Source organism: Rana temporaria, chromosome 7 (genome assembly GCF_905171775.1).
Source record: "Rana temporaria chromosome 7, aRanTem1.1, whole genome shotgun sequence".
Taxonomy (NCBI): Eukaryota; Metazoa; Chordata; class Amphibia; order Anura; family Ranidae; genus Rana; species Rana temporaria.
Window position 1 is genome coordinate 107,522,953 of NC_053495.1, and position 25,355 is coordinate 107,548,307.

The 25,355-nt window shown below is 41.6% G+C and overlaps 1 protein-coding gene across 1 annotated transcript in view; it reads left to right on the forward strand.

Annotated features, from left to right (window-relative positions):
• The first annotated feature begins 1,831 nt into the window (after positions 1–1,831).
• Positions 1,832–25,355, forward strand: part of LOC120945562 (beta-1,3-galactosyltransferase 2-like) — an 83,472-nt gene continuing 59,948 nt past the window's right edge. The window contains exon 1 of the mRNA XM_040359819.1: positions 1,832–2,049. The gene's annotated coding sequence lies outside the window, so the exon portion shown is untranslated. The remainder of the gene's footprint in view (positions 2,050–25,355) is intronic.

A 25,355-nucleotide genomic window follows, 5' to 3' on the forward strand; every position in this document is an offset into this window, starting at 1 on the left:
ACTTAATACGCCGATCCCAAATCAATCAGCGGCTCCTTCAGGGGTAGCGCTACACGCATATGGGGTTTCTGTACTTTATTTTTTACATAATAGCTGCTATTTACCTTTTTTTTTTTTTTTTTGAAATATATACCATTGTGCGCTTGGATCAGAGTTGTCTTTTGATCACTTCTGATATTTTTTAGCATACAATATGATGATACTTGAACAAAAAGAGCTGCATGGTCAAGGTGCCAGAAAGAAACCTTTACTGCACAAGTTCCACAAAAAAAGTCTGGTTACAATATCTGCCCAACAACACCTTGACATGCCTCATTGGGCTTTTTTGTGGCATTGGGGCTAGGGATGATCCGAAAACCCCCCGGTCCGGTTCGCACCAGAACATACGAACAGGAAAAAAAAAAAATCGGACACGGGAATACCCCTAAAAGCCTATGGGACAGGAACATGAAAAATCAAAAGTGTTCATCTTAAAGGTTAATATTCAAGTTATTGTCATAAAAAGTGTTTGGGGACCTGGGTCCTGCCCCGGGGACATGTATCAATGCAAAATAAAGTTTTAAATAAAGTTTTACTTGAGGACAGGGTTGAGAACCACTGGTGTAGACCAATGTTTCTCAACTCAAGTCCCCAATTACCCCAACAATGTTTTCAGGATTTCCATCAGATGAAATTACTAAGGCAAAATAATGGTAAGCCTGAAAACAAAGCCATCCACAACTTGGCCCCAGTTACATCACCAACCTAGCTCCAAAGTACCAACCAAATAATTATTTGTTCCTCCCAAGTCCTCCTGCTCTAGTTCCCTTGTCACCACCTCTCAGGGTCACCTGCAGGACTTCTTCCGAGCCTCTCCCAATCTTTGGAATTCCCTACCGCAATCTGTTCGACTATCCCCTACATGTTTAGGCAATCACTGCAAACTTTTCTCTTCAGAGAAGCCTATCCTGTCTCCACCTAACAACTGTACTTTCATTTTCATCAGCTTAACCCCCACAGTTATTACCTTTTGTATCACTTGACCCTTCCTTTAGATTGAAGCTCTTACAAGCAGGGCCCTGATTCCTCCTGTATTGAATTGTATTGTATTGTGAAGCACTATACAAATGGGTACAATGTCGGGAGACATTTGCCAGTTAAAAAAAAAACAGTGTGTATGTCAGTCTATCGGACATGCATGCTGGCCCTCCCCTGGTCAGAACAGCTCAGCTGGGGAGATTGCTGGACTAACCTTTGCATGGTTAGTACAGCAGCTCTGACTGGAGCTGCTAGCTGTGGTGTGTACCAGGCTTTACTGTATTGTTAGCCCTAACATTGTAAAGCGCTGGGCAAATTGTTAGCGCTATATTAATCCTATATAATAGTTAAAATCATCAGTCTGCTTGCTGATCCTTCATTGTCCATTCATCAGAAAGGGGGTGTGTTCTTGATTAAGCTGCTTGGGCAACTGTATTGGAGGTTGCAGGTTTGGCTGTGCTTAGATCGCAAAACTGGCAGCATAATGTTACAAATCCTTCTAAGAGTAATACACTTTGCTGTATATATATATATACTTAAGCTGTTTGATGGAGTTTAGCTTGACATATCAAATATGCCTATTTAAATAATTATTAATTATGTACCTTTTTTAACTACCTTTTTGTAAAAGATGATTAACACATAAACCTATATAAAGCAAAGACACATGAAAATCTGTAAAGTACCAAATTTGTCTCGTGACTCAAATATGATGTTTTCGGCACTGCCCAGTGTTCTAAAAATATGTAATTCTGAGATTCCACATGTCACACTGAAAAAGAGAAGTACTGTATAGGCTTGCAAAATTATACTTTTTCATCCTATTGCGAGACTACAATATACTTGTGTGAAGTAACAGTAAGTGTTTTGAAATGTTCCTCCAGTGTCACAGCACAATGCAGGAAAGGTGTGGTTAACAGGTGCATTATTAGAACATGTAACCTTCGTGTGATGCTATTCACATGCAGTTTTAAGAGAAGGTGACCAGACGCTCCTAAGACTCCTCAAAGAAAATACACACAGAAGATACAGGTAGGACAAATGTTATACTTTTTGGTACTCTGGTTAAGAATATATGTGATAATAATATCTGATCTACTGAGAAATCGAATTATTTTTCCTGCATATAACAAGCGTTTTTACATTTTTACACAAAAAGTTAACTTGATATGTCTGTGCTCTGTAATACTTTGACCTGGCCTTGTAGATAAGTAATTGTAGGGGGTCACACTGAAGGTATCATACTGACTACCAGCTGTACAGGGACATTAGGAGGGATATGTTTCATATTTTTAGGAAGGACAATACACTTATAAATTAGACAATGCAGTCCACATATCTATCAGAAAATTTATAAAAAGGTAAAACTAAAGAGCTTAACAGTGGTAACTGTGACTCATAGTAAATATACCTATTCTTATAAACGCAGAGAAACTCGTAATCAAGATAAATATTGTAATATACTGTACATGGGAGGTTCAGTTTTACTACAGGAGTTTACAATCTTTATTCATAATATTTTTTTCTAGATTTTATTTGAGAGTTTTTTTGCATAAACTGTACTGTAGTCAAGAAAATCTAACCATATATTATGGTATTTATACCTAACTGTGCAAATAATTATATTCTGTAGGTAAGTCTGTAGTTTTCCAATATACTTAATTAACTCTTGGTCAGCATTAAGTTTGTAAATGATTTAAAATGTATTAATACGGAGGAATAAATAATAAAAAATCAGCTTCACCAGCACTACGCCCCCTGTTAAGGTCTGGAAATGAAGCCTCGTACGCTCGGTTTTCTTGGCCAGAAACAGCAAGAAAACTGCTGGCAGAGCTTTCTTGCCGAGTAAAGCGTGCGTGTGTACAAGGCTTTGAGGTTTCTCGTCGGGAAAACTGCCCAGAATCTCAACGAGAAAAATAGAGAACCTGCTCTCTTCCTGCCGAGAAACCCGAGCGTGTGTATACTTACCTGCCTCCATGGAAACCTGCACATGCTCAAAATGACTTTGACGCATGCGCGGTATCTTCCAAGGCACAGGTAGGGTGAAGCAAGATGGCGGCGACGGCATCGAATATGACGAGCGCATGCTCGTCGTAGTCCATGATGTCACCATGTTCGTGCCATTCAAAAAAACGGCGGTTCTTTTGAATCGTGCGTGTGTACACTCGGCCGGCAAGAAAATCTTGCCAGGAATCTCGTCAGGAAAAACAATGTTTTTTTTTTTTCAGACGAGAATCCCGGCCGTGTGTACAGGGCTTCAGATTGGATTTGGTGATATGCAGTTGTTTTCTTTCTTTTTTTTTTTTTTTTTACCATTTTCATGTTTTAATGTCATTGTGAGCCATATGAAAGCAGCTGGACACATTAGGATTACAGACAGAAGCCCTCCTGTTCTATTAAACTTTGCTTCTATGGCCTTAAGCATTGTGTGTGTGATTCAAAAATATTGGGGTCCTTTTGACAACATCAGTCTGAAAATAGTCAGGGTTTGTATTGTGGAGTGCACCACTGTTGGAACATTTACATGGGTTACCATCTAACCTCGTATGTTGGTGATATTTTATCTGCTCCCCTTACTCATTCACTAAACTGACATTAAAAAAAAAAAAAAAAAAAAAACTTTATTAACATTATAAATCCACTTCACATCCTTGTTTCTTAATTTTGGAAAAACTCTCTATAATTTGGAGCGTAGGAACTTCTGAGTTTTTCAGCATGTTTCTGTTTTATTTTTATTTATTTTTATGACTATTGACTAATACATTCTGTCACTAGAAATTATATGGTAACTAGGTGGAGAAATTTTTATTTCTCATAATTAACTCTAGGTGAGGTTTTTGACAAATGATGAAGCATTTACTTTATTTTAAATTACTTTTTTTAGACAAATTGAGAATGAACATGACTATTAAAATGCTACTTTGATACAAGTTTTATTTGTAATATTGATATATATTAGTACTGGTATCCTTTTGTATAATTCTGTCCTAGTAAATGTCTAACAAACCCCATTCAGGAGTTTATATGAAAGTGTGTAGCTTAAATTCTCCTCAAAAACGTATTTTCCTGGGGAGCAGAGATGCAGAAAAGACCAAGATCTAAAAGCACAGGATGGTTATTTTAGGAGCGAGGCTTATTTTTGCCCCTCCCTTAATCAAGCATTCTGAAATTACAAAGGGTGTACAATGTGTTGTGAAGAGAACAGAGGAGCTATCTGCCCCTCTTTGCAATAAGTCATGTTCTTGCCAGTGGCGGCTGGTGCTCAATTTTTTTTGGGGGGGGGCGCAAACAAATTGAAAAAAAAAAAACAATTGCAGCCTCACTGTGCCCATCAAACACAGCTACTGTGCCCATCAATTGCCGCCACTGTACCCATCAATTTCAGCCACTGTGACCATCAAACGCAGCCACTGTGCACATCAATTGTCGCCACTGTGCCATCAAATGCAGCCACTGTGCCCATCAATTGTCGCCACTGTGCCCATCAATTTTCGCCACTGTGCCCATCAATTGTCGCCACTGTGCCATCAATTGTCGCCATTGTGCCATGCCATCAATTGTCACCACTGTGCCATGCCATCAATTGTCGCCACTGTGCCGTGCCATCAATTGTCGCCACTGTGCCATCAATTGTTGCCACTGTGCCATGCCATCAATTGTCACCACTGTGCCATCAATTGTCGTCACTGTGCCATTAATTGTCGCTGCTGTGCCATGCCATCAAACGCAGCCACTGTGCCATGCCATTAAACGCAGCCACTGTGCCATCAATTGTCGCCACTGCCATCAATTGTCGCCACTGTGCCATCAATTGTCGCCACTGTGCCATCAATTGTCGCCACTGTGCCATCAATTGTTGCCACTGTGCCATGCCATCGAACGCAGCCACTCTGCCCATCAATTGTCTCCACTGTGTCCATCAATTGTTGCCACTGTGCCATGCCATCAAACGCAGCCACTGTGCCATGCCATCAAACGCAGTCACTGTGCCATCAATTGTCGCCACTGTGCCCATCAATTGTCGCCACTGTGCCATGCCATCAATTGTCACCACTGTGCCATGCCATCAATTGTCACCATTGTGGCCATCAATTGCCGCCAGATTGCCCCCTCAAAAACCACCAGATTGCCCCCCCGCCCGCCATCCTCCTTCCACTGTCCCTCGATGTCTTCTCCCGCCCTCGATGTCGGTTCAGCCAATCAGGTTACCAGTAACTAGACCCAGTGAACCTGATTGGCTGAGATGCGTGTCAGTGTTAACCAGGGAACGCACACCCTGTGCGTCACCTGGTTAACTATTTGGAAGCCGATTAGAGCCAACAGGCTGGCTCTGATAGAGACTTCCAAAGCCAACCAACTGCTGTTATTCAGATGGCCGATGCTCACCAGGTGGCCGGCCATCTGAATAGTGGTTGGCAGCGGCTCCGGCGACAATACATAGATTCATGCAATGCACGAATCTATGTATTGTTGACTTCAGTGGCGGTGCAGGAGAGAGAGGGGTCGGCGCTCCTGCACCCACTATCGACGCACAGCCACTGGTTCTTGCATGTCTAATGCACTGAACTGTAAAACACATTTTTATTTATTTCATTTGAAGAGATAGCTCACCTTTTTGGCAAAAATTAAAAGGTGAATTACCACCCTACACCCTCACAACGCTGTGGTCCCTGGAACACTAAAACAGAAGTGTTGGTATTCTGGAGTGTGTCCTTGTGGAAATTGTTAAAACCTACCCTCTTATGTTGGTAATGGGTTTTTCTTCACCTCTTACTCATTTCCTAAAGGGCCAGTTCACACTAGATTGCTGTACAGGAAGCCGGCATTCTGTGTGCATTTGCTGTATCAAGTTCAAAGACTGCAATTGCTGTCAATACCCCAAATGCAGGTTGCAAATGCAGTGCATTTACTTACACTGGATCACATAGTACAGATGTACCATGAGACCCGGTTGCTCTGTCGCAGACTTTACAAAAACACAGAGCCTCTGTGTTTTTGTAAAGTCAAATGGGCTGAAATTGTAATGCGCCCGAATCACATGTGAATAGCACTGTAATGCGCAGCTTTTGATTGGTGTGTGGATTGCGCTAACTCCTGAATGAAAAGATCTCACACCACTCCTATTTTACTTATACAAATATATATATATATATATATATATATATATATATATATATATATATATATATATATATATATATATATACTATACTCTATTTCAGTGGGGGATCCCTGTAGATATTTCTCTACGTGACAACAGTTTAATACATATGTGTACCCAAAAGTAAATACAATAACATACTTCTATGAAAAAATGCCAACTCAAACTATGTAAACAATGTACTTGTGAAAACCACTATGCAACAAATTAATGTCACTAATCAAAGTGCATGTGCCAAATACATATCAAATATGAAATAAGTAAAAGTGTGATTGCTGCTGTGTGCAACTCAGTCCTTTTAGTCCATAATTCAAAATAAAGTTCAAATGCAACAAAAATACAATGGATGTCCTCAGTGAGTGATCAACTTCTTACAATGATGACGTCCCTTGTCTGTGATAAAGTGCTTCTACTACCACGTTATAGTGACTGTACCACCACCTAGTGAAATGGCCACTCACCAGATATAAAAGAGTATGCACCTTTGGTTCATTAATTTAGGATAACCACTTTGTTTCAATGGATCCGTCAGCAGCCTTTCCAAGCAATGTATTAATATCTATTGCTCTATAGACAGTGGCATAGTGTGGGGGGGCTAGGGGGAGCGGTCGCCCCGGGTGCAAAATTTAGAGGGGCGCAGCGGCAGGTGGCAGGTTACCTGCAGCTCTTCTCCTGTGCAGTCTAGGAGACTGTGAGCTCTTCCACTTCGCTATGAGGAAGAAGTTGCGGTGCAGTCCTGGCTTAGGCTCCAGTGGTGAGTGAGTGAGTGAGTGAAAAACTTGTATTGCGCTACATTTGCGAACTGAATCGCCTCAAGGCGACACAGCAGTAAGTAAATGAACACTGAAGACCACCCATAATGATCCCAGGGATTGTGACCACGCGGAGACTGGGGGGAAGGAGGAGGGCAGGCGACTCAAGAGGCATCCTCTCCATTACACGCCACTCCCCACACACAAGGTCCACGTGCAACATGCTGTCCATCCACTTAGCCCACCCCACAGCCCGGACTTCCGACCACCGCCGCTTCTTCTGAGTCCTGCATGTGCCTGTCAGTGTGCTGCTATGCCTTCCCGTCACTCTGACCCTGCACTGACCACCTAGAACTGGAGGAAACCAGGGCCAGGAGGAAGAGGATGAGGCATCATCCACACAGACAGAAGCCCCTCCTTACCGATAGCTGCACAGACATTGTAAGTATGCCTCTACAGAGGAAAGCTCTGTACGGATGATGGCAGCCGGAGGGGGGCTGGGGCAGAGCTCTGAACTGGAATCTGTGGGAAAGAGAGCTTTGATTTTGAGGGGGGAGATGTACACAGTGCACCCCCTCATCCCTGCAAGCCACACACAGTGCATCCCCTCAACCCTGCAAGCCACACACAGTGCACTCCCTCATCCCTGCAAGCCACACACAGTGCACCTCTGAACCCTGCATTCCGTACAAAGCGCATCCCTCAGCCTTGCACTCCATACACTGTGCACCCCTCAACCCTCTTTGCTAATAATTCGTTCTATTTCTTCTTTTCTGTCTATTGGTGGGTCCCGTCACTTCTGCAGTCTGTGGTGTGCAGGCAGTGAGATGATGTGCTGTAACCTTAAGCAACAAATCAGTGGGTTGTAATGATGTGCTGTAACCTCTAGCAACCAATCAATGAGCCGTAATAATGTGCTTCAATGTCTAGCAACCAATTAGGGAGCATTGATAATATGCAGTAACCTTCAGCGACCAATCAGTGAATAGTAATGATCTGCTGTAATCTCTAGCAAGCAATCAGTAAACAATTATATCTTGCAGTAACCTCTAGCAACCAATCAGTTTGTAGTAATGATGTGCAGTAACCTCTAGCAAACAATGGGTAGGCAGTAATTATGTGCAGTATCGTCTAGCAACTAATCAGTAAGCAATAATAATGTGTGTAGTGGACAGTGTAGGAATCAGGTGGGTCAGTGTTGTGGTCAGTATAGGAATCAGGTAAGTCAGTGTAGTGGTTAGTATAGAAATCAGATAGGTCAGTTTAGTGGTGAGTGTATGAATCAGGCAGGTCAGTTTAGGAATCCGGTAGGTTAATACAGTGGTCAGGTAGGTCGGTGTAGGAATCAGGTTGATCAGTACTACTGTACTAGCAGAAGGGACTAGCAGAGAGTGCTAAAAGTCCGCGGGTTAGGGGCGCAAATCTCTTGCCCTGCCCTGGGTGCTGACATCCCATGCTACACCAATGTCTATAGATTCTCATAAAACACATAGATAGCCATCATGGTGTAGCATGTAACTATTTTTTTATTTAAAAAGTAAAAAAATACTATTAAACTCACATGCTGTAGTGCCTCTGAGCCAGCACCCAGCTAATCCAGCCGTGTATGTGGAGTGGGGAATGTCAACGTGTCTGCCCCTATGTTTTCTTTAAATGGTGTGTGTTCAAGGCATCACTTTCATTTGGCAGGAAGTGATGAAAAGTTTCCTCCCAGCAGCATCTACGTGTTTTGCATTTCTGTATGCATTATCAGGAAGCTGCTGTATTGATGTCCATCCTCCAATTTATACCCCCCTCAGATTTAATGTGTCCTATCAATATGTCGCGTGGCCGGAAACAGACGTTCCGCTGTACCAGAAGTGGTTGAACTGCCATCTTAACTGCTGGTTCTCATTCCCCATTCCCATCAGTCTAATGCTACTGGTGTTAGTGTCCCCAGCAGTCAGAACGGCTACATTCTGACCCTGTGGTTCTTCCCGTCTTCCAAACTTTTTCATAATGCGTAGCTTTTACATGTGCGATTCATGGTGTAAAATGACCCAAACTGAATGTAAAAAATTGAATAACACTTTATTAACCACTTAACCCTCGGACCTTATTGCTGGTCAAAGACCAGAACACTTTTTGTGATTCGGCACTGCTTCGCTTTAACTGACAATTGCGCAGTCGCGCGACGTGGCTCCCAAACAAAATTGGCGTCCTTTTTTACCTACAAATAGAGCTTTTTTTTGTGGTATTTGATCACCTCTGCGGTTTTTAGTTTTTGCGCTATAAACAAAAATAGAGCGACAATTTAAAAAAAAAATTATATTTTTTAATTTTTGCTATAATAAATATCCCCCAAAAATATATAAAAAAACATATTTTTTCCTCAGTTTAGGCCGATACGTATTCTTCTACATATTTTCCGTAAAAAATATATCACAATAAGCGTTAATTGATTGGTTTGCGCAAAAGTTATAGTGTTTACAAAATAGGGGGTATTTTTATGGCATTTTTATTAATATATTTTTTTTACTAGTAATGGCGGCGATTAGCGATTTTTTTTCGGTACTGCAACATTATGGCGGACACTTCGGACACTTTTGACACATTTTTGAGACCATTTGCATTTTTATAGCGATCAGTGCTATAAAAATGCATTGGATTACTATAAAAATGCCACTGGCAGTGAAGGGGTTAACACTAGGGGGCGGGGAAGGGGTTAAGTATGTTCCCTGGGTGTGTTCTAACTGTAGGGGGGGTGGCCTCACTAGGGGAAATGACTGATCTTGTGCAGGGGAGCCGACCTGCCGCTGTAAAACAATGGCGGCTGGTTGGCAAGTAGTTAACCATGTCCTGCTCGCCATATAGCAATATGATGTGTGCAAAGTGGTTGTGTTATCCTGACCGGAAATCATATGACGTGATCATGATACCAAGCCAGTGCGCGCTTACGGGAGCACGCAGCATAGCGATCGGTAGTGTTGTGTGTAAGTCTGAGGCCCCGTACACACGTCCGAGGAACTTGACGCGCCAAACACATCGAGTTCCTCGGCGAGTTCAGTGTGGAAGCCGCCGAGGAGCTCGGCGGGCCGACTTTCCTCATTGAACAACGAGGAAAAAGAGAACATGTTCTCTTTTCGGCCCGACGAGTTCCTCGACGGGTTCCTCGCTGAAAAGTGTGCACACGACCGAGTTTCTCGGCAGAATCCAGCTCCGACCGAGTTTCTGGCTGAATTCTGCCGAGAAACTCGGTCGTGTGTACGGGGCCTGACACACCGCAACACTGATCTTGGTAAATAGCCTCTGACGGAGGCTCTTCACCTCATGATCAGCTGTGTCCAATCACAGCTGATCACAATTTTCCTCACTCGCATCTGACAGATGCGAGTACAGAAGAGCAGATCGGCGGCTCTCCTAAAGGGGGGTCTGCACTAATTGAATTGATTATCAGTGCAGCCCCCTGAGGATGCCCACGAGGACCACCAGGGATGCCCACCACTGGTGACCACCAGGTATGCCACCTATGGCCACCAGGGATGCCAATCAGTGCCCACATATGCCAATAAGAGCCCACATATGATACCAATCAGTGCCCATCAGCAATGCCTCCCAGTGCCTCCATATCAGTGATGCCCATCAGTGGCATCTGTCAGTGTCCATCAGTGCCGTCCATCAGTGCCCATCAGTGTCGCATATGAGTGCCCGTCAGTGCCACTTATGAGTGCCTATCTGTGCTGCCTATGAGTGCCGCATATCAGTGCCCATCATCAGGGCCATCTTTAATATTGCCTGCACCCCATGGACTGGGGTGGTGAGGGGACCCATCAATAGACAGAAAACTCCTAGGGATCTTAGAACTCCTGGGATCAGTGGCAGTGCTGGGGGGAAGGGGAGAGTGTGATCAATGATAATGCTGACTTTTTTTACCGACTATCAATATAAAGAGGAGTTCAACTCTGGCCACCAATGTAATAGGAGTTTACACTGACCACTAATGAAATAGAAGCATTCACAGTAATAACCATGTAAGGAGGGGGACCTTCACACTGGTGTGAATAAAAGGATTGCACACCAAGCCCCAATGCAATGAGAAGATTTACAATGACCACCAATGTAAAGGGGATTTACACTGACCACTAATGTAATAGGAGCATTCACAGTAACCATCAATGTAAGGAGGGATTTACACTGACCACTGATGTAAGGGGGACCTTCACACTGATCACTAGTGTGAATGAAAGGATTCTACACCAAGCCCCAATGTAATGAGGAGATTTACACTGTCCACCAATGTAACTGAGACATTTAGCCTGCGTTCACATTTGTGTATGTCGGGAACGCATGCAAAATCAATTTGATGACACCACAGAAATGTGCTGCCCTTTAGCAAATACACAGCAGTGCCATTAATTGTTAATGACATCCTCACACATCTGCTGACATGTGCTATGCAACCGTGTGATTTTAAAAAAGCGTTAGGAACTTTCTAGCACATAAAGCAGCCCATTGAAATAATTGGGCTGCCCTACATGTGACCTACATCTTTATCCACCTTGTCAGTACATGTTTGCAACCTGAAAGCCCTGCTAACCTCTGCACCTCAAACTTCCACCCCTTTAACTCCACCTGCCTCCTCTGCTCATCTTTGCACCCACCCTCCTTACCGCTATACATCCCCTCCTTGCTCACCTGTGCACTCAAACTATATTTTATTCTCTGACTACATCTGCACCCCCCCCCCCCCCCACCAATTTGCTTAACTTTGCAGAAAAGGCTGATGGTAGGCTGAATGACCACAGTTGCAGGCAGGACTTTGAAGCATGCCTTATTTATCTCCCTAGTGGGCAGCATTCAGTATAGGTGATGGTAGATATGACCTCAGGGGGGCATGATATACATATGAATGCTGCCTCTATTTACTGTACATATGAATGCTGCTGGCTCGTGGCTATTTACATATGAATTTTGTTGCTATTTTCATATCAATGGCAGCATCAGTAGCAGCATCTCACACTGAGATATCGGGACATGGCACAGGACTACAACTTCAAGGGACAAGGGAATTTAAACCTGGGATAGTTGGCAAATATGAGGTAGCTGCTCTGGGCCCCACAACAATGACAGGGCCCAGGGCAGCTTGCCCTTTTGCCCTGCCTTAAAGACAACCCTGCCCATCATCAGTGCCACCTCATTGGTGCCCACTAGTGCCACCTTATTCGTGTCCATCAGTGCAGCCTCATCAGTGCCCATCAGTGAAGGAGAAAACTTAATTATTTCCAACATTTTATAACATTTTAAAATAAAAACCCCAGAGGTGATTAAATACCACAAAAAGAAAGTTATATCTGTGGGAACAAAATGATAAAAATGTTGTTTGGGTACAGTATAGCATGACTGCACAATTGTCATTTAAAAAGCGACAGCTTTTGTGTTTATGAAGAACACACGTACATCAGTCTCTGTGCAGCTTGCAATCCATTGTTCGTATCTTTTTGATATGAGTCATTGCCTGGCTTTTTTGCTGTCTGACCAGGAAACCAGGGTGCTCAAAATGACACACAAAGGTACCCTGCAATATCACATGTTTCTACCCTTTTACTACAACTTCTATTTTATATCCTACTAGCTGAATACCCGGCGTTGCCCGGTCTTCCTATCTTAACCTTTTGGGGAGGAAAATCATAGTAATATAAATATACCCATCTTTTATATAAGGGTGTAGGTAAGGGTTAATTTAACTGTCATATATTTTTATTTGGCATATAAGTAATATGTGTAGCAGGTATTATTGAAATATCTCCAGGCGTACAGAAGTTATGTGGGAACATACATTTCCCATTGATTTGCATGGGACTTTAAACAAAAACCCCGACCCTCACAAATGGGGGTAGTTAAGGGATAAATTAACTATCCTATAGTTTAAGTGGACATATAAGTAACATGCGACCAAGTGTTATCGAAATATGTACAGCCGTTTGGAAGTTATGAAGTAACATGTATTTCCCATAGAGTTGAATGGGACTTTAAAGAAAAACCCCGACCATGGCAAATGGGGGTGGGTAAGGGTTAAACCACCTATCCTATGTTTGTTGCTGACATATAAGTAACATGTGTGCCAAGTTTCATGTTAATATCTTTAGCCGTTTGGACGTGATGCTGGAACATACATACACACACACGTTGAGTTTTATATATATAGATTCCACAACATTGATATAGGATTTCATAAATAAGATGATACTTAGGAATGTATTTCTTAATTTTTTTAATTATATTTTGATTATGCCTGGATCTCAGGCTATTGTCTTTAACTTTTAAAAACTGTGGGCCAGATTCAGGTACCTGCGTCGTGGCGTAACGTATACTGTTTTATGTTACACCGCTGCAAGTTTTCAGCGTAAGTGCTTGATTCACAAAGCACTTGCCTGTAAACTTACGGCGGTGTAACGTAAAGGCATCCGGCGCAAGCCCGCCTAATTCAAATGTGGCATGTACCATTTCAATTAGGCGTGCTCCCGTGCCGGACATACTGCGCATGCTCCGTTTTGAAATTCCCGCCGTGCTTTTGCGCGAAGTGACGTCATTTTTTATGAACGGCGACGTGCGTGACGTACTTTCGTATTCCCGGACGTCTTACGCAAAAATAAAAATTTGAAATTCGACGCGGGAACGACGGCCATACTTTAACATGGCTCGTCTAAAGTTAAGCCATGTAAAAGCATGCTTAACTTTGCGACGGGAAAAAATTACTAGCGACGACGTAACGAACTCGAAAAGCTTTGTGGATCGCCGTGAAAGCTCATTTGCATACCCGACGCTGGAAAACGATGCAAACTCCACCCAGCGGCGGCCGAAGTATTGCAGCCTAAGATCCGAAGGCGTACGAAGCCGTAAGCCTGTCGGATCTTAGCCAAAAGCCGTTGTATCTTGTTTGTGAATCACAAATTAAGATACGACGCAGCAAATTTGATAATCTCTTCTGTGAATCTGGCCCTGTAATTTTGTGAATATAATATAATGATATGGCTAAATAAAATGGAATCGTATTGTAATTGCTTAAATAAAAAAAAAAAAATGTGGATATATAATTACATGGGTCTTGGATACTTGATAGATTATTCATTGTACATCCATTTTAAGATGCATAAAATACAGGAACTAAGACATATTTGCCATTTTTTACGGAAGTACCTCTAGTCATAGCTACTTGGACAATGGTTGACATCATTTAAATAACAGACACGCTCTTGGCTTCAATCACACATACAAGTCACTGGTGTAACAAAATAACCTAAAGAATATAGACATGATAACAATATAATTATTGAGACATACAGCATAATGTAAACTAGATATGAAATGTATTATACAAAATAAAGAAAAAGTGTATACTCTTTAGTCTACTGTACTCTACAGTAATTTTACTGGGATAATGTACTCATTTTGTTGTAATAATGTTCAGCATGATGAAATCCGTAACACTTTAAATTAAATAAATAAATAAATAGCTTGGTCATTAAAAAATTGTCTAATGACTTTTAAAACAGGACTATGATAGTAGCCTTCTCAACATTACTCATACGCCTTGCATCATGTTCAAGAACTAAAATACATAACTGACTTGGCACCACAAAAAAGTTTTGCACATAGAAAATCTTTGAAAACCTAGAATAACTGTGAGGTATCAAATCAACATTCTCAGTAATGAATGTGCAAGAGTACACTTTGTATTTGTGAATTCTAGTGCAACAGATGCCTGACTGTCGAAGAGGGTTGCGAAATAAAGGATTAAATAACAGCAGTAACCCAACAAAGACTTTTAACACTCTATATGTGCATGTTAGAAAAAGATTATTGGAGTCCCTTTGAAAGAAAGACAAACAAGCATCAATTTTCGAGTTCTTATATATAGTATGTTTGTTAGAACAGTGTAAACACACAGTAAGCAATTATACTCAAATGTGGAAAATGCTGATTAGTGGATGAAAGCTTCAATTTGATGAGATGAAATTAAATCCTAAGGCAACTATTCTTGTAGATGATTTTACTGATACATCCCATTGAAAGAACTACCATATTTATCGGCGTATAACACGCACAGGCGTATAACACGCACCCTAACTTTAAAAGGGAAGTTTCATGAAACAAACTTTCCACAGCCCCCTGCGTATAACACGCAGGCACAGTTTACACTCTATTTTCAGGTTAAAAAAGTGAGTGTTATGCGCCAATAAATACAGTAAATCCTGCCTGAATAGCATGAACACTTTAGTTGTCTTGTTTCTTAGTATGCATACCTGTATTATAAAGATGTTTTACTAAAGGGACAAACAGAAGGTATGATCAAAATCCACCTTAACAGGGGACCCAACAAGGAGTGGGGCAATACAAACAGTTCTTAGTTAAGCCTTGATTTCCTAGCAAGACAGATTGAACTATTTAATCAATACAATGGATAGGTGTATAGTTAAGGTTCTTTAAGGGCGATATTTGTATATTTTCCCAGCACAGGGTTTTTAAACTATTAATTATGCGATTTTAATGAACATGAAGAAATATAATAATTCTTTGTTGTTTGTTTTTAAATTTTTACCTGACAGAAATTGTACCTGTAAAGTCCCTTTTCGTGGAGTAGCATTCTGTTCCTCCATTTATTGCCAATGATCCAATGTTCTGCAGCAGTCCAGGTGGCATGTTTATTTGTAGTAGAGATCTAGAATAGATGATGCCTAGGTAAATATTTGAGAACCAGTGTACTTGAGGATATCCTGATCAGTTCCTCACCCTCATTCCCCTATTGCCATGTACAATGTATTTGAACAACCAGAGAAATGTACCACAGCTGAGACTAATGTGTTTGGGCCTTTATTGTAAGTAAATTAACTTGGAGCATTCTTAATCTACAGTCATGTGAAAAAGAGGGTATACCCCATGACAATTATTGACATTTTAATCATGTTTTGAGTAGACAAACAATAGATATTTATTCAAATAATGGCTACAAAATAAGGTGATTTAAACAAATGACACATAAAATGTGCAAGATGTATTCATTTTAATGAACAAAATGCCTGAAATTAGAAATCAGTGTTCCAGATTAGGTGCCAATGATTAGAGTCTGCTTAGGTGGTAGACAGGTTGAGCCTGGCTTTAACCTCTGTTTAAATCACACTAGAAGCCTAGGGTTGTCTTTGCTACTGCCATGTGCGCTGTCACCTTGCAAAGATTATTAGAGCTCTCTAAGGCCATCAGAAAGACATTTGTGGATGTCTATGAGTCTTGAAAGACATTAAAAATATTGCCAAATGTTTTGAAAGCATTGATTTCTCTGTAAGGAAATACATCTACAATAGTAGATTTCAATCAAGAACCCTAAAAGTCCATATTTGGGTGATTCCTATAACTCTTGCCACAGTTTGGTCAGAAAGAGATTTCACCAATTCAATGTGCATGAGAGGTGTGTTAATAAAAAGCTTTTGCTATCCAAAAACAACATTATGTTCAATAGCATAGCTTGCTCTAAATGCAACGGTCAGGCCTCGTACACACGACCAAGATTCTCGTTGTAAAAGAAAAGTTGTTTTTCTCTACGAGGTTCTTGTCAGACTTTACGAGAATCTTGTCAAGCTTTCCTTGCATACACTCTGTCAAGACAAAATCTTGTCATTCTCAAACGCGGTGGCGTACAATACGTATGATGGCACTATAAAGGGGAAGTTTGATTCAACTGGTGCCACCTTTGGGGCTGCTTTTGCTAATTTCATGTTACTGCGTGTTAAGTAAAAGTTTGTTGAGAGACGATTCGCGCTTTTCAGTCTGTTACAGCGTGACAAATGTGCTATCTCCATTACGAACGCTACTTTTACCGAAGGCGCGCTCCTGTCTCATACTTTATTCTGAGCTTGCACAGGTTTCTAAGCATACACAGGAATGTGTTTCTCATCGTAAACCAGCCCCGGCGAGAAACACAAAAAGGAAATTGAGACCTCCAATGAGAAAAAAGAGAGCATGTTCTCTTTTTTTCTCCTCGAGATCCACGACAGTTTTCTCGACGAAAAACATACACACGACCGTTTTTCTCTGCAAAAATGCTCTGCCAACATTTTTCTTGATGGATTTTGTCGAGGAAAACGGTCGTGTGTACGAGGCCTCAGGCTTTTTGGAACAATGTGCAGAAACACTGATAAATCACAGATAAATGAAAAGCTTGCCAATCAATTCCAAACAGAGCTGCATAAGTCTACCCATACACTATTACTGCATCTGAACACGCTTGATAGCAAAGCTCAGGATTAAACATAATTAACTTAGCCTAGTATATAATGAATTTAGAAAAGAACCCAAGTAGAAGACCTTGGTAAGAGAAATGGGCTTAATAATTTAAAGGATAAATTCACCTTTGGGAACATGTTACATGTTCCACCTGATTTTAGGGTGGAACATGTAACATGTTCCAAGTGCTGCAGCCGCCACCCTGTGCCCCCCCACCTATAGCAGCAGTATGGGGACGTGACCTGGTAACTTAATTTATACATAGAGCTCTGTGTATGAATGAACTACAAGTCCCAAACAGCCCTAGCATATAGTTCTAAAAAAACTACTATTGCTCTGTGGAGTGTTGTGGTAGTTCAGTGAGTCTTCCTGTCAGCGAGTATCGGCTTAACAGTACGGCATAGCAGATACACTGACAGTGTGCAGGAGACATGCATGGCATTAGAGTTTTCCTGATCACGGGTGCAATACTTTACAAGCTCCTAATACAAAAAATAATAAATGCAAACATTTTTTATCTGCAAAAAGGTAAACATATACTTTAAGCATATGTGGAGTCCCAGAGTCAGTAAATGATCTGGTTCCAGCTGTCTCAAAACTTTTCTATTCCCTGTTTCCACAGATCTCTCCATCCCCTTTTGTCTGTCATTGTATACATAGAGCTATATGCTCAAAGCCACCAGCTGATAAGCCTCCTAGAGATGTTATGTTATTGTAAAAGAGGATCTTTTATGAGCTTTAAAAGCTTTAAAAAACATGGCCAGCATAGAGTTGGACAATGTAAAAATTAAGCTCTTTCATAACGTTTCCCCAGTCACTTTGGAAAAGCAGCATAAATAGAAAGAAGTTTCTTTGGGTTTACAATCCGCCAGAATTCATCATAGATGGGAGTTCCCTTTTTTGTTGCTTCTGCCCCATAACGGTACAACCTATACACCCTCCTTGGTTGCAGAAGAGAAAGAGACTTTTTTGGACTCTGGGCCTTTTAGACAAGCACTGCTATGATTGCCTTCTACACTCAAGACCATCTCCTACTGTATACGGGCCACTCCATCATCTCGTTAAGACCATAGGACTATTGTGATTCAGCAGCCTGACTCCAGCTTCTGGCCTTGCATTTCTTCTATAACATCTATTATAATTGAAGCTTTATCTGAGATCCTCTTTCGTCTCCCCAGAATTTCTTGTTCTATATGCACTCGTATTAAGATTCCTTCATGACACCACTTAACGAATACTGCATGCATATAATATTCACCAGCCTATTCGTTTAAAGGCTTAAGTTGCACAATTTGACCACCTCTGCTTTCAGTCTTACCAATATCTTACCAATATATTCTGAGTTTTTACGTTTTTGAGTCTCTCATACTCCATATATGGCATATATGTGCCTACAGATCAGTTTTGGCATATCACTGCTACAGATTAAAGGACTGTATAGTCCTAACATTCACATTTCTTAGTCAGATTAAAGACACTACTCTGACCACATTGATGTTTTATTTCTTGTTTTCTATGTTTAAATTTGCCTCGTACACACGATAGGTTAACCAGAGGACAACGGTCTGATGGACCGTTTTCATCGGTCAAAACCGATCGTGTGTGGGCCCCATAGGTTATTTAACCATAGGTTAAAAAAAGCCAACTTGCTTTAGATTTAACCTATGGATTCCTAACCGATAGGTTAAAACCGATCGTTAGTAGGCACAACCATCGGTTAAAAATCCACGCATGCTCAGAATCAAGTCGACGCATGCTTGAAAGCATTGAACTTCATTTTTTTCAGCACATCGTTGTGTTTTACGTCACCGCGTTCTGACACAATCGTTTTTTTTTTACCGATGGTGTGTAGGCACGACGGACCATCAGTCAGCTTCATCGGTTAACCTATGACAACGGTCCTTCAGACACCCTAAATATTTTGACAAGTCATATTGACAGGACTATGTTACCACCTCCTCCTCTATAGCATCTATGGGGTAGCCAAATTTATTAAAACATATTTTCTGAAGTCCAGCATGTGTACAAGGACCCTAATAGTAGATTTCTCGCTATCCAAGGACTTATACATGGTTCAGCACTGACAATTGCAAATGTATATGCCCCCCAATGAATCTCAGGTCTCATATTTTTTTTTAAATTTGATGTCTTCGATAGATATCACTCTGACCATTTAATAGTTGGCAGGGATTTTTACCTAGTTGCACACCCTTTACTCAAAAGAAGCAAATATGTAGAGTCTGCTAAAGTCTTCTTAAAAACCCTAAAAGGGTTGCTGTCAGGGCTGGGCTCTCAGTCCTTCATGCTCTGTGCTCCGGTTGCTCAGCTGTCGGTCATCATTTCTTTTTTTGTATGGGTTTTTGTATGGGAGACACAAAAACCCATTGTCCTGAGTTACCCGGAGTTTGTGGATTCCTTTAAAAAGGTATTAAAAAGTGCATGCTCTACTTCTGCTGCCAAGAGCATTTTGTCCATCAAACAAAGTACAAGAACTGCTGCCAATTACGCCATTGAATTCCGTACTCTGGCAGCAGAGATTGTTTGGAACAATGAGGCCCACGAGGCTGCTTTTTCTCATGGTCTCTCAGATGACATAAAAGATGAGATAGCAGCCCGAGTCATACCTACAAATCTGGAGAAGTTGATCATGTTTGCCATTCTCATTGACTCCAAACTCTGGTATTACAGGAACAGGCACCAACTCAATCTTGGAAGGAGAGGAAACTCTTGTGACAATGCATCAGCCCTTACATTCTTGGTACAGGGTAAGAATGAGACTATGTAATTGAATCTAGACAGAAAAAGAGCCCACCTCACTCTTCTGGGAGATAAACGTTAAGGCCCCGTACACACGACCAAACATGTATGCTGAAACTGGCCAGTTTCAGCATACATGTTCGGTCGTGTGTAGGCGCGAGCGGGCAGAATTCCAGCAAACATTTGCCCGCCGGGCCTTTTCCCAGCGGGCAAATATTCCTGGACGTGTTTTAAAACCGTCCGCTGGAATTCTGCCCGCTCGGACATGTATGGTCGTCAGTACAGACCTACCGTACATGTCCGAGCGCCCGCCGTCCCTCGCATGCGTCGAATGACTTTGACGCAATGCGTGGAAGCCTTTAAATGGCAGGCCCGCCCACGTCTCCGCGTCATCGCCGCGTCATCGTCGCGGCGACGACGCGGACACGCCCCGCGTATTGTTTACGCGCGGACTTCTGTATGATGGTTAGTACAACCATCGTACAGAAGCCCTCTGGCAGGCATGTACGGTGAAAACGGTCCGACGGACCAGTTTCATCGTACATGTTTGCTCGTGTGTACCGGGCCTAAGCCTCAGACAAAAATTTGAGATTCTTATGATCAGTCAAAATGAGGACCGGCACAGTGGTACCTTTCAAGGAGATGCCTCCATTCTTTAAGAGCTTAAATGATAGTTAACAATTCTCTGTTCCAATCGCGTAATTGCATTCTGCAGGAGACAATTTCTTAGAAAGTAGCCACCAGGATGCATAGCAGTCTCAGAGGTAGGACGTTGAGACAAAAGGGCACTCACTCCAGTCTCAGATGCATCAACCTCAAGAATGAAGGGTATAGTAGGATCAGGATGTGCCAACACAGGAGATGAAACAAATGCAAGTTTTTAATGGAATCCGGAGACCAATTCTTTGGGTTAAAGCCCAAGAAAACGCATGTAGTGGGTGTAACTTTCCAGGAGTCTGTGCACTCCCCAGTCTCGAAGAATCATGTGACTTGGACAGTACAGGTGCTGAAACCTATTACACTGCTTGTGCAGCACTGAGCATGTGCGAGATCTGCAAGGCTGAAATCCAGGAAGTCATACAGTCTGGCTTCATGATGCCCACACTTAAGATGGCCCCAGTCAATTTCTATTTTATAAAGTGTCTAAATGCTGTAACAACCTAACAAAACGGACCTTAGTTTACAGACTAACTTTACCAGAATACATTAAGCTTGTGTATTACAGGGGTATTTATATTTAAAAAGTGAAATTGTGACCGGAACTCCGCTTTAATATTGGGTCTAAAGAATACAGTTAATAATAAAGAATAAACCGCGCTAAATGCTACATACAACAAAGTTAATAATGAAACACTAAAATTAAATAATAAAAAAAACGCACTAAAAAACAACAATCGCTGGAAAATGTCCCCAGTGAAAAAAGTGCTTGTGCTGTTGGAACAGTATTGAAGGTCTCATACACAGTGCTGTGACTTGAAATATGGATGAAAAATTCCATGCTCCTTATGTGCTCAAATAGGGTGTCCCCTAGTAGATGTGCACTCACCCTTGGGATTGGACCAACTATCGCTAGTTAGGTCAGATGCGTTTGTGGGGCGACCCCTGTAGGTATACTCTGGACCGGTGGTTGCATATAGTAAATAATCCTCATCTGCATAGATAAAAATAGAAAAAGCCTAAAGTACCGTTTGAAAAACTTTATTCCAAAAGATTAAAAGAAGGTATTCAACTCACATGTAAGAGTGCCTGATATCCTGGCACCCAGAGTGAACAGAAGGTAAAAAAGTAATCCATGAAAACTGCCCGATGTCGATGTCGCGGTGAGGGCTCGATTTTCTGGTTTGGATGTCTAGGTGGAAGTGTGTCACAATCACGTGACTTAACCTCTATGCATCAGATTGTCCGTCTTCAGGAAGTTGAAATTCCACCATTTTGGTTGAGGGCATAAATCCCCTGCTGGCCATATGTTGTAACTATCCTATTGTAACTATATCTAAAGGAAATCTAACAACAAAAGTTGTATAGTGTGTATCCAGCTTTAAACGTAGCATGTATACTGATGGTGTTTTACTTCCTAACATTATTAAGGTGTTGGAGATTTTCTGTGACCGCTCTATCTTAGGTGTCAACTCTGCTAATCAACTTGATAAACCATACCACCACAGCAATTCAACCTATCTTTGGGTTTTCTTGGTGTAGGGAGAAACTTCCATATTTGGGAGTCAAATTAACCCTATCCCTATGCTCCCTGTACCATTCAATAATCCACCAGTATTCTCCCGTATTGAGAACCTATTGAAATTATGGTCTTCATATCAAATTTCTTTCCTATGCAGAGTTACAGTGACCAAAATGGCAATCTTGCCTAAATTTCTGTTCTTTTCAGAACAATGCTGATTTATTTTTCTAATATACCATTAGAATCTATAAAATCTGCAGGTAATCACGTTGTATGGATGGGCAAGAGATCCAGATTTGAGAAACTGTTGTTATATAGACCTCAAGTTATACTCCCTCCTCTGATTGGTTAGATATGCTCTGGAATCTCCATAAATGCACACGCTCTATTGCGGTTTGGGAAACAGCTATTAAGCTTCATACCGTGTGGTCCTTAATGCCAGTCAAACTCTATACAATCTACCCCTCAATTCACTTGCTTTAGAGGATTCCCAGATTGTGATACTCTTACTCACTGTCACGTACCAGGTGCGAGACCAAGATGCAGAGAGAGCTCTCCTTGTGGTTAATTGCAGTGCTTTTATGGATGTGGGACAGGGAGAGCAGTGCCCAAAGAAGCACGGTTTACCAGGTATGGTTGTTTAAAGAGCTGGTCACGAAAGGTAGCTGGAACAAGAAAGGTGTATAGTAGAGCAGGTGTAGGCCAGGTCATGTTGTGCGTGCGCCATTGCGCCTGCGCGCCCCCTTTGGCGTCACCATGCATCTGTGTGTGCCAATGTGCCTTGGAGTGCGACTGATGTGGCCATGATGGCTATTGGTAAGATTGCCAGTTCTTTGACCATTTCCCTGACACTCACACATCTTGGAGTTGCACTAAATTACACTCAACAATCAGCTGGGAAAACTGCACACAATACAGGCTCCCAACTCACATTTAAACTACCTACTGTACGTGCCCCTGTTTGCCCTCATTTCAGGTGTGCCCCCCCCATGTGAAAGGTTACTACACTCTAGTTTCTCATATGGAATAAATTAACATTTTGGGGGGAAAAAAACTACCATTTCTGACATCATACCATTGTTTAAAAGGAAGTGTAAATACTGATCCTTGTTTGGCTATTGTTATGCCACCAGGGGTCAAGTCCTAGGGAAAAAAGTGTGGGAACTCCCACCCAAGATCCACTCCCCCACCAAAAAAAAATGATACGCTCATATGCTTAATTACTAAACCGCATGGGTTTTTTTTCGATCCACTGTACCTTAGTAATCCTTTGTTACTGACCGCTTCCTGTATATGGATTCATCAGGTAGTGTGTGGGTATTCCGTCACTTCCTCGATGCCGCAATGTCTCCTAGGAGCAAGTTCTTTCTAAATCCCGCAATAACTCGTGGCAGACCTCCGCAATGTCTTCTGGGAACAATGACAACATTTTCCTGGAGACATTGCGGCATCGAGGAAGTGACGGAATACCTGCACACAACCCGTTGAATCCATATACAGGAAGCGGCCAGTAACATAAAGGATTACTAAGGTTCGCCTGCCCCTGACAGTGACTCGAACTGGGCATCGCCGCTTAGTGAAGGATTGGCTCTTGGCTGCTCTAGTCCTGCAAAGGGAACTGAGTTCCTGCTGTGAAAAAAGTGCAGGAACTCCGTTCCCACGCGTTCCCGCAGGACTTGAACCCTGTATGCCACCTACAGTCATTCTATGCTCCATAGCCTCTCTTAGGCCTCGTACACACGACCAGTTTCCTCGGCAGAATTCAGCTTCCGACCGAGTTTCTGGCTGAATTCTGCCGAGGAAACTGGTCGTGTGTACACTTTCGGCCGAGGAAGCCGACGAGGAGCTCGACGAGGAAATAGAGAACATGTTCTCTATTTCCTCGTTGTTCTATGGGAGCTCTCGTCCCGCCGAGCTCCTCGGCGGCTTCAGTGCTGAACTGGCCGAGGAACTCGATGTGTTTGGCACGTCGAGTTCCTCGGCCGTGTGTACGAGGCTTTACAGTTTATTTGTTTTATGTATTAACAAATATACCATCTTGGTTTGCTTTAGTCAAATGCCTGATTTGATTGTTATGGAAATTTTGTAGGGAGATTTTGAAATTGACAGTTCATACAAGGAAACCTACAAGCATCTTGCAACCACATGCATTTTGAAAGAGAAGTACTCCTTTTAACAGTATATACACATTACAGATTTTTCATCTATTGATATGCTTTTTAAATAATTCAACAAAAGAAAACTATTTTAATATACAGTTACCTTTAACTGTAGGTATTCTTTGAATATAGATATAATGTTTGGGAGAAGCATCAACATGTGTACTATTTAAGATCAGTAAAAAGAGTGCTACTACCATAAATTACTTTTTCTTTTTATTATCAATGTTTTATGCTGTGCTTTTGCTATTTACTTGCAATTGCAACGTGTTAGACCAGACATTAAAATTAATATTAATATTATAACTATACAGGATTTATGTAGCGTCAACAGTTTGTGCAGCAAACAGAATAGGAAACAGTCAGGCAGATTGGGGTGGAGAGTTCCATAAGATGAAAAGGCTTGGGAAAATTTATGGTTGGTATTTTGAGACTAGGTTAGTTGAGCTTCTTGCTTGTACAGTATAGTCATAAACAATTTTTACAGTTCTTCATCATTGGTTTGTGATGTGGGGCTTATACTATTGCATTTATTATTGCAGTTTATTAAACTAGGCATTGAACAGCAGTGCTGCCTGTGTGCACAGTATTGCCATAAAATACCTTTTACTATTCATCGTTGCTTTGTGTTGTAGAGCTAATTATACTGCATTTGCAGCATACTGGACTAGACATTCAGCACCAATGCTACATAAGGGGTTATTTACAAAAGACAAATCCACTTTGCACTTCAAGTGCAAACTACAATTGCAAAATGCACTTGGAAGTGCAGCCACTGTAAATCTGAGGGGTAGATCTGAAATAAGGGGAAGCTCTGTGCAAGCTAAAATGCTGTTTTTTTAAATTTTCCTTGCATGTCACCCCCCTTGGATCTACAGCGACTTTCAGTGCAATTTCAAGTGCACTTTGCACTCGTAGTGCAAAGTGGATTTTCCTTTAGTAAATAGCCCCCATATTGTCTAAAAGCAGAAACCCTGAAGAAAAAAATAGTGGTGGTTTAATTTTTTCTAACAATATTATCACAATGGATTACTAAATCCAATTATTCAGTAAAAAATATACTACATTTTATT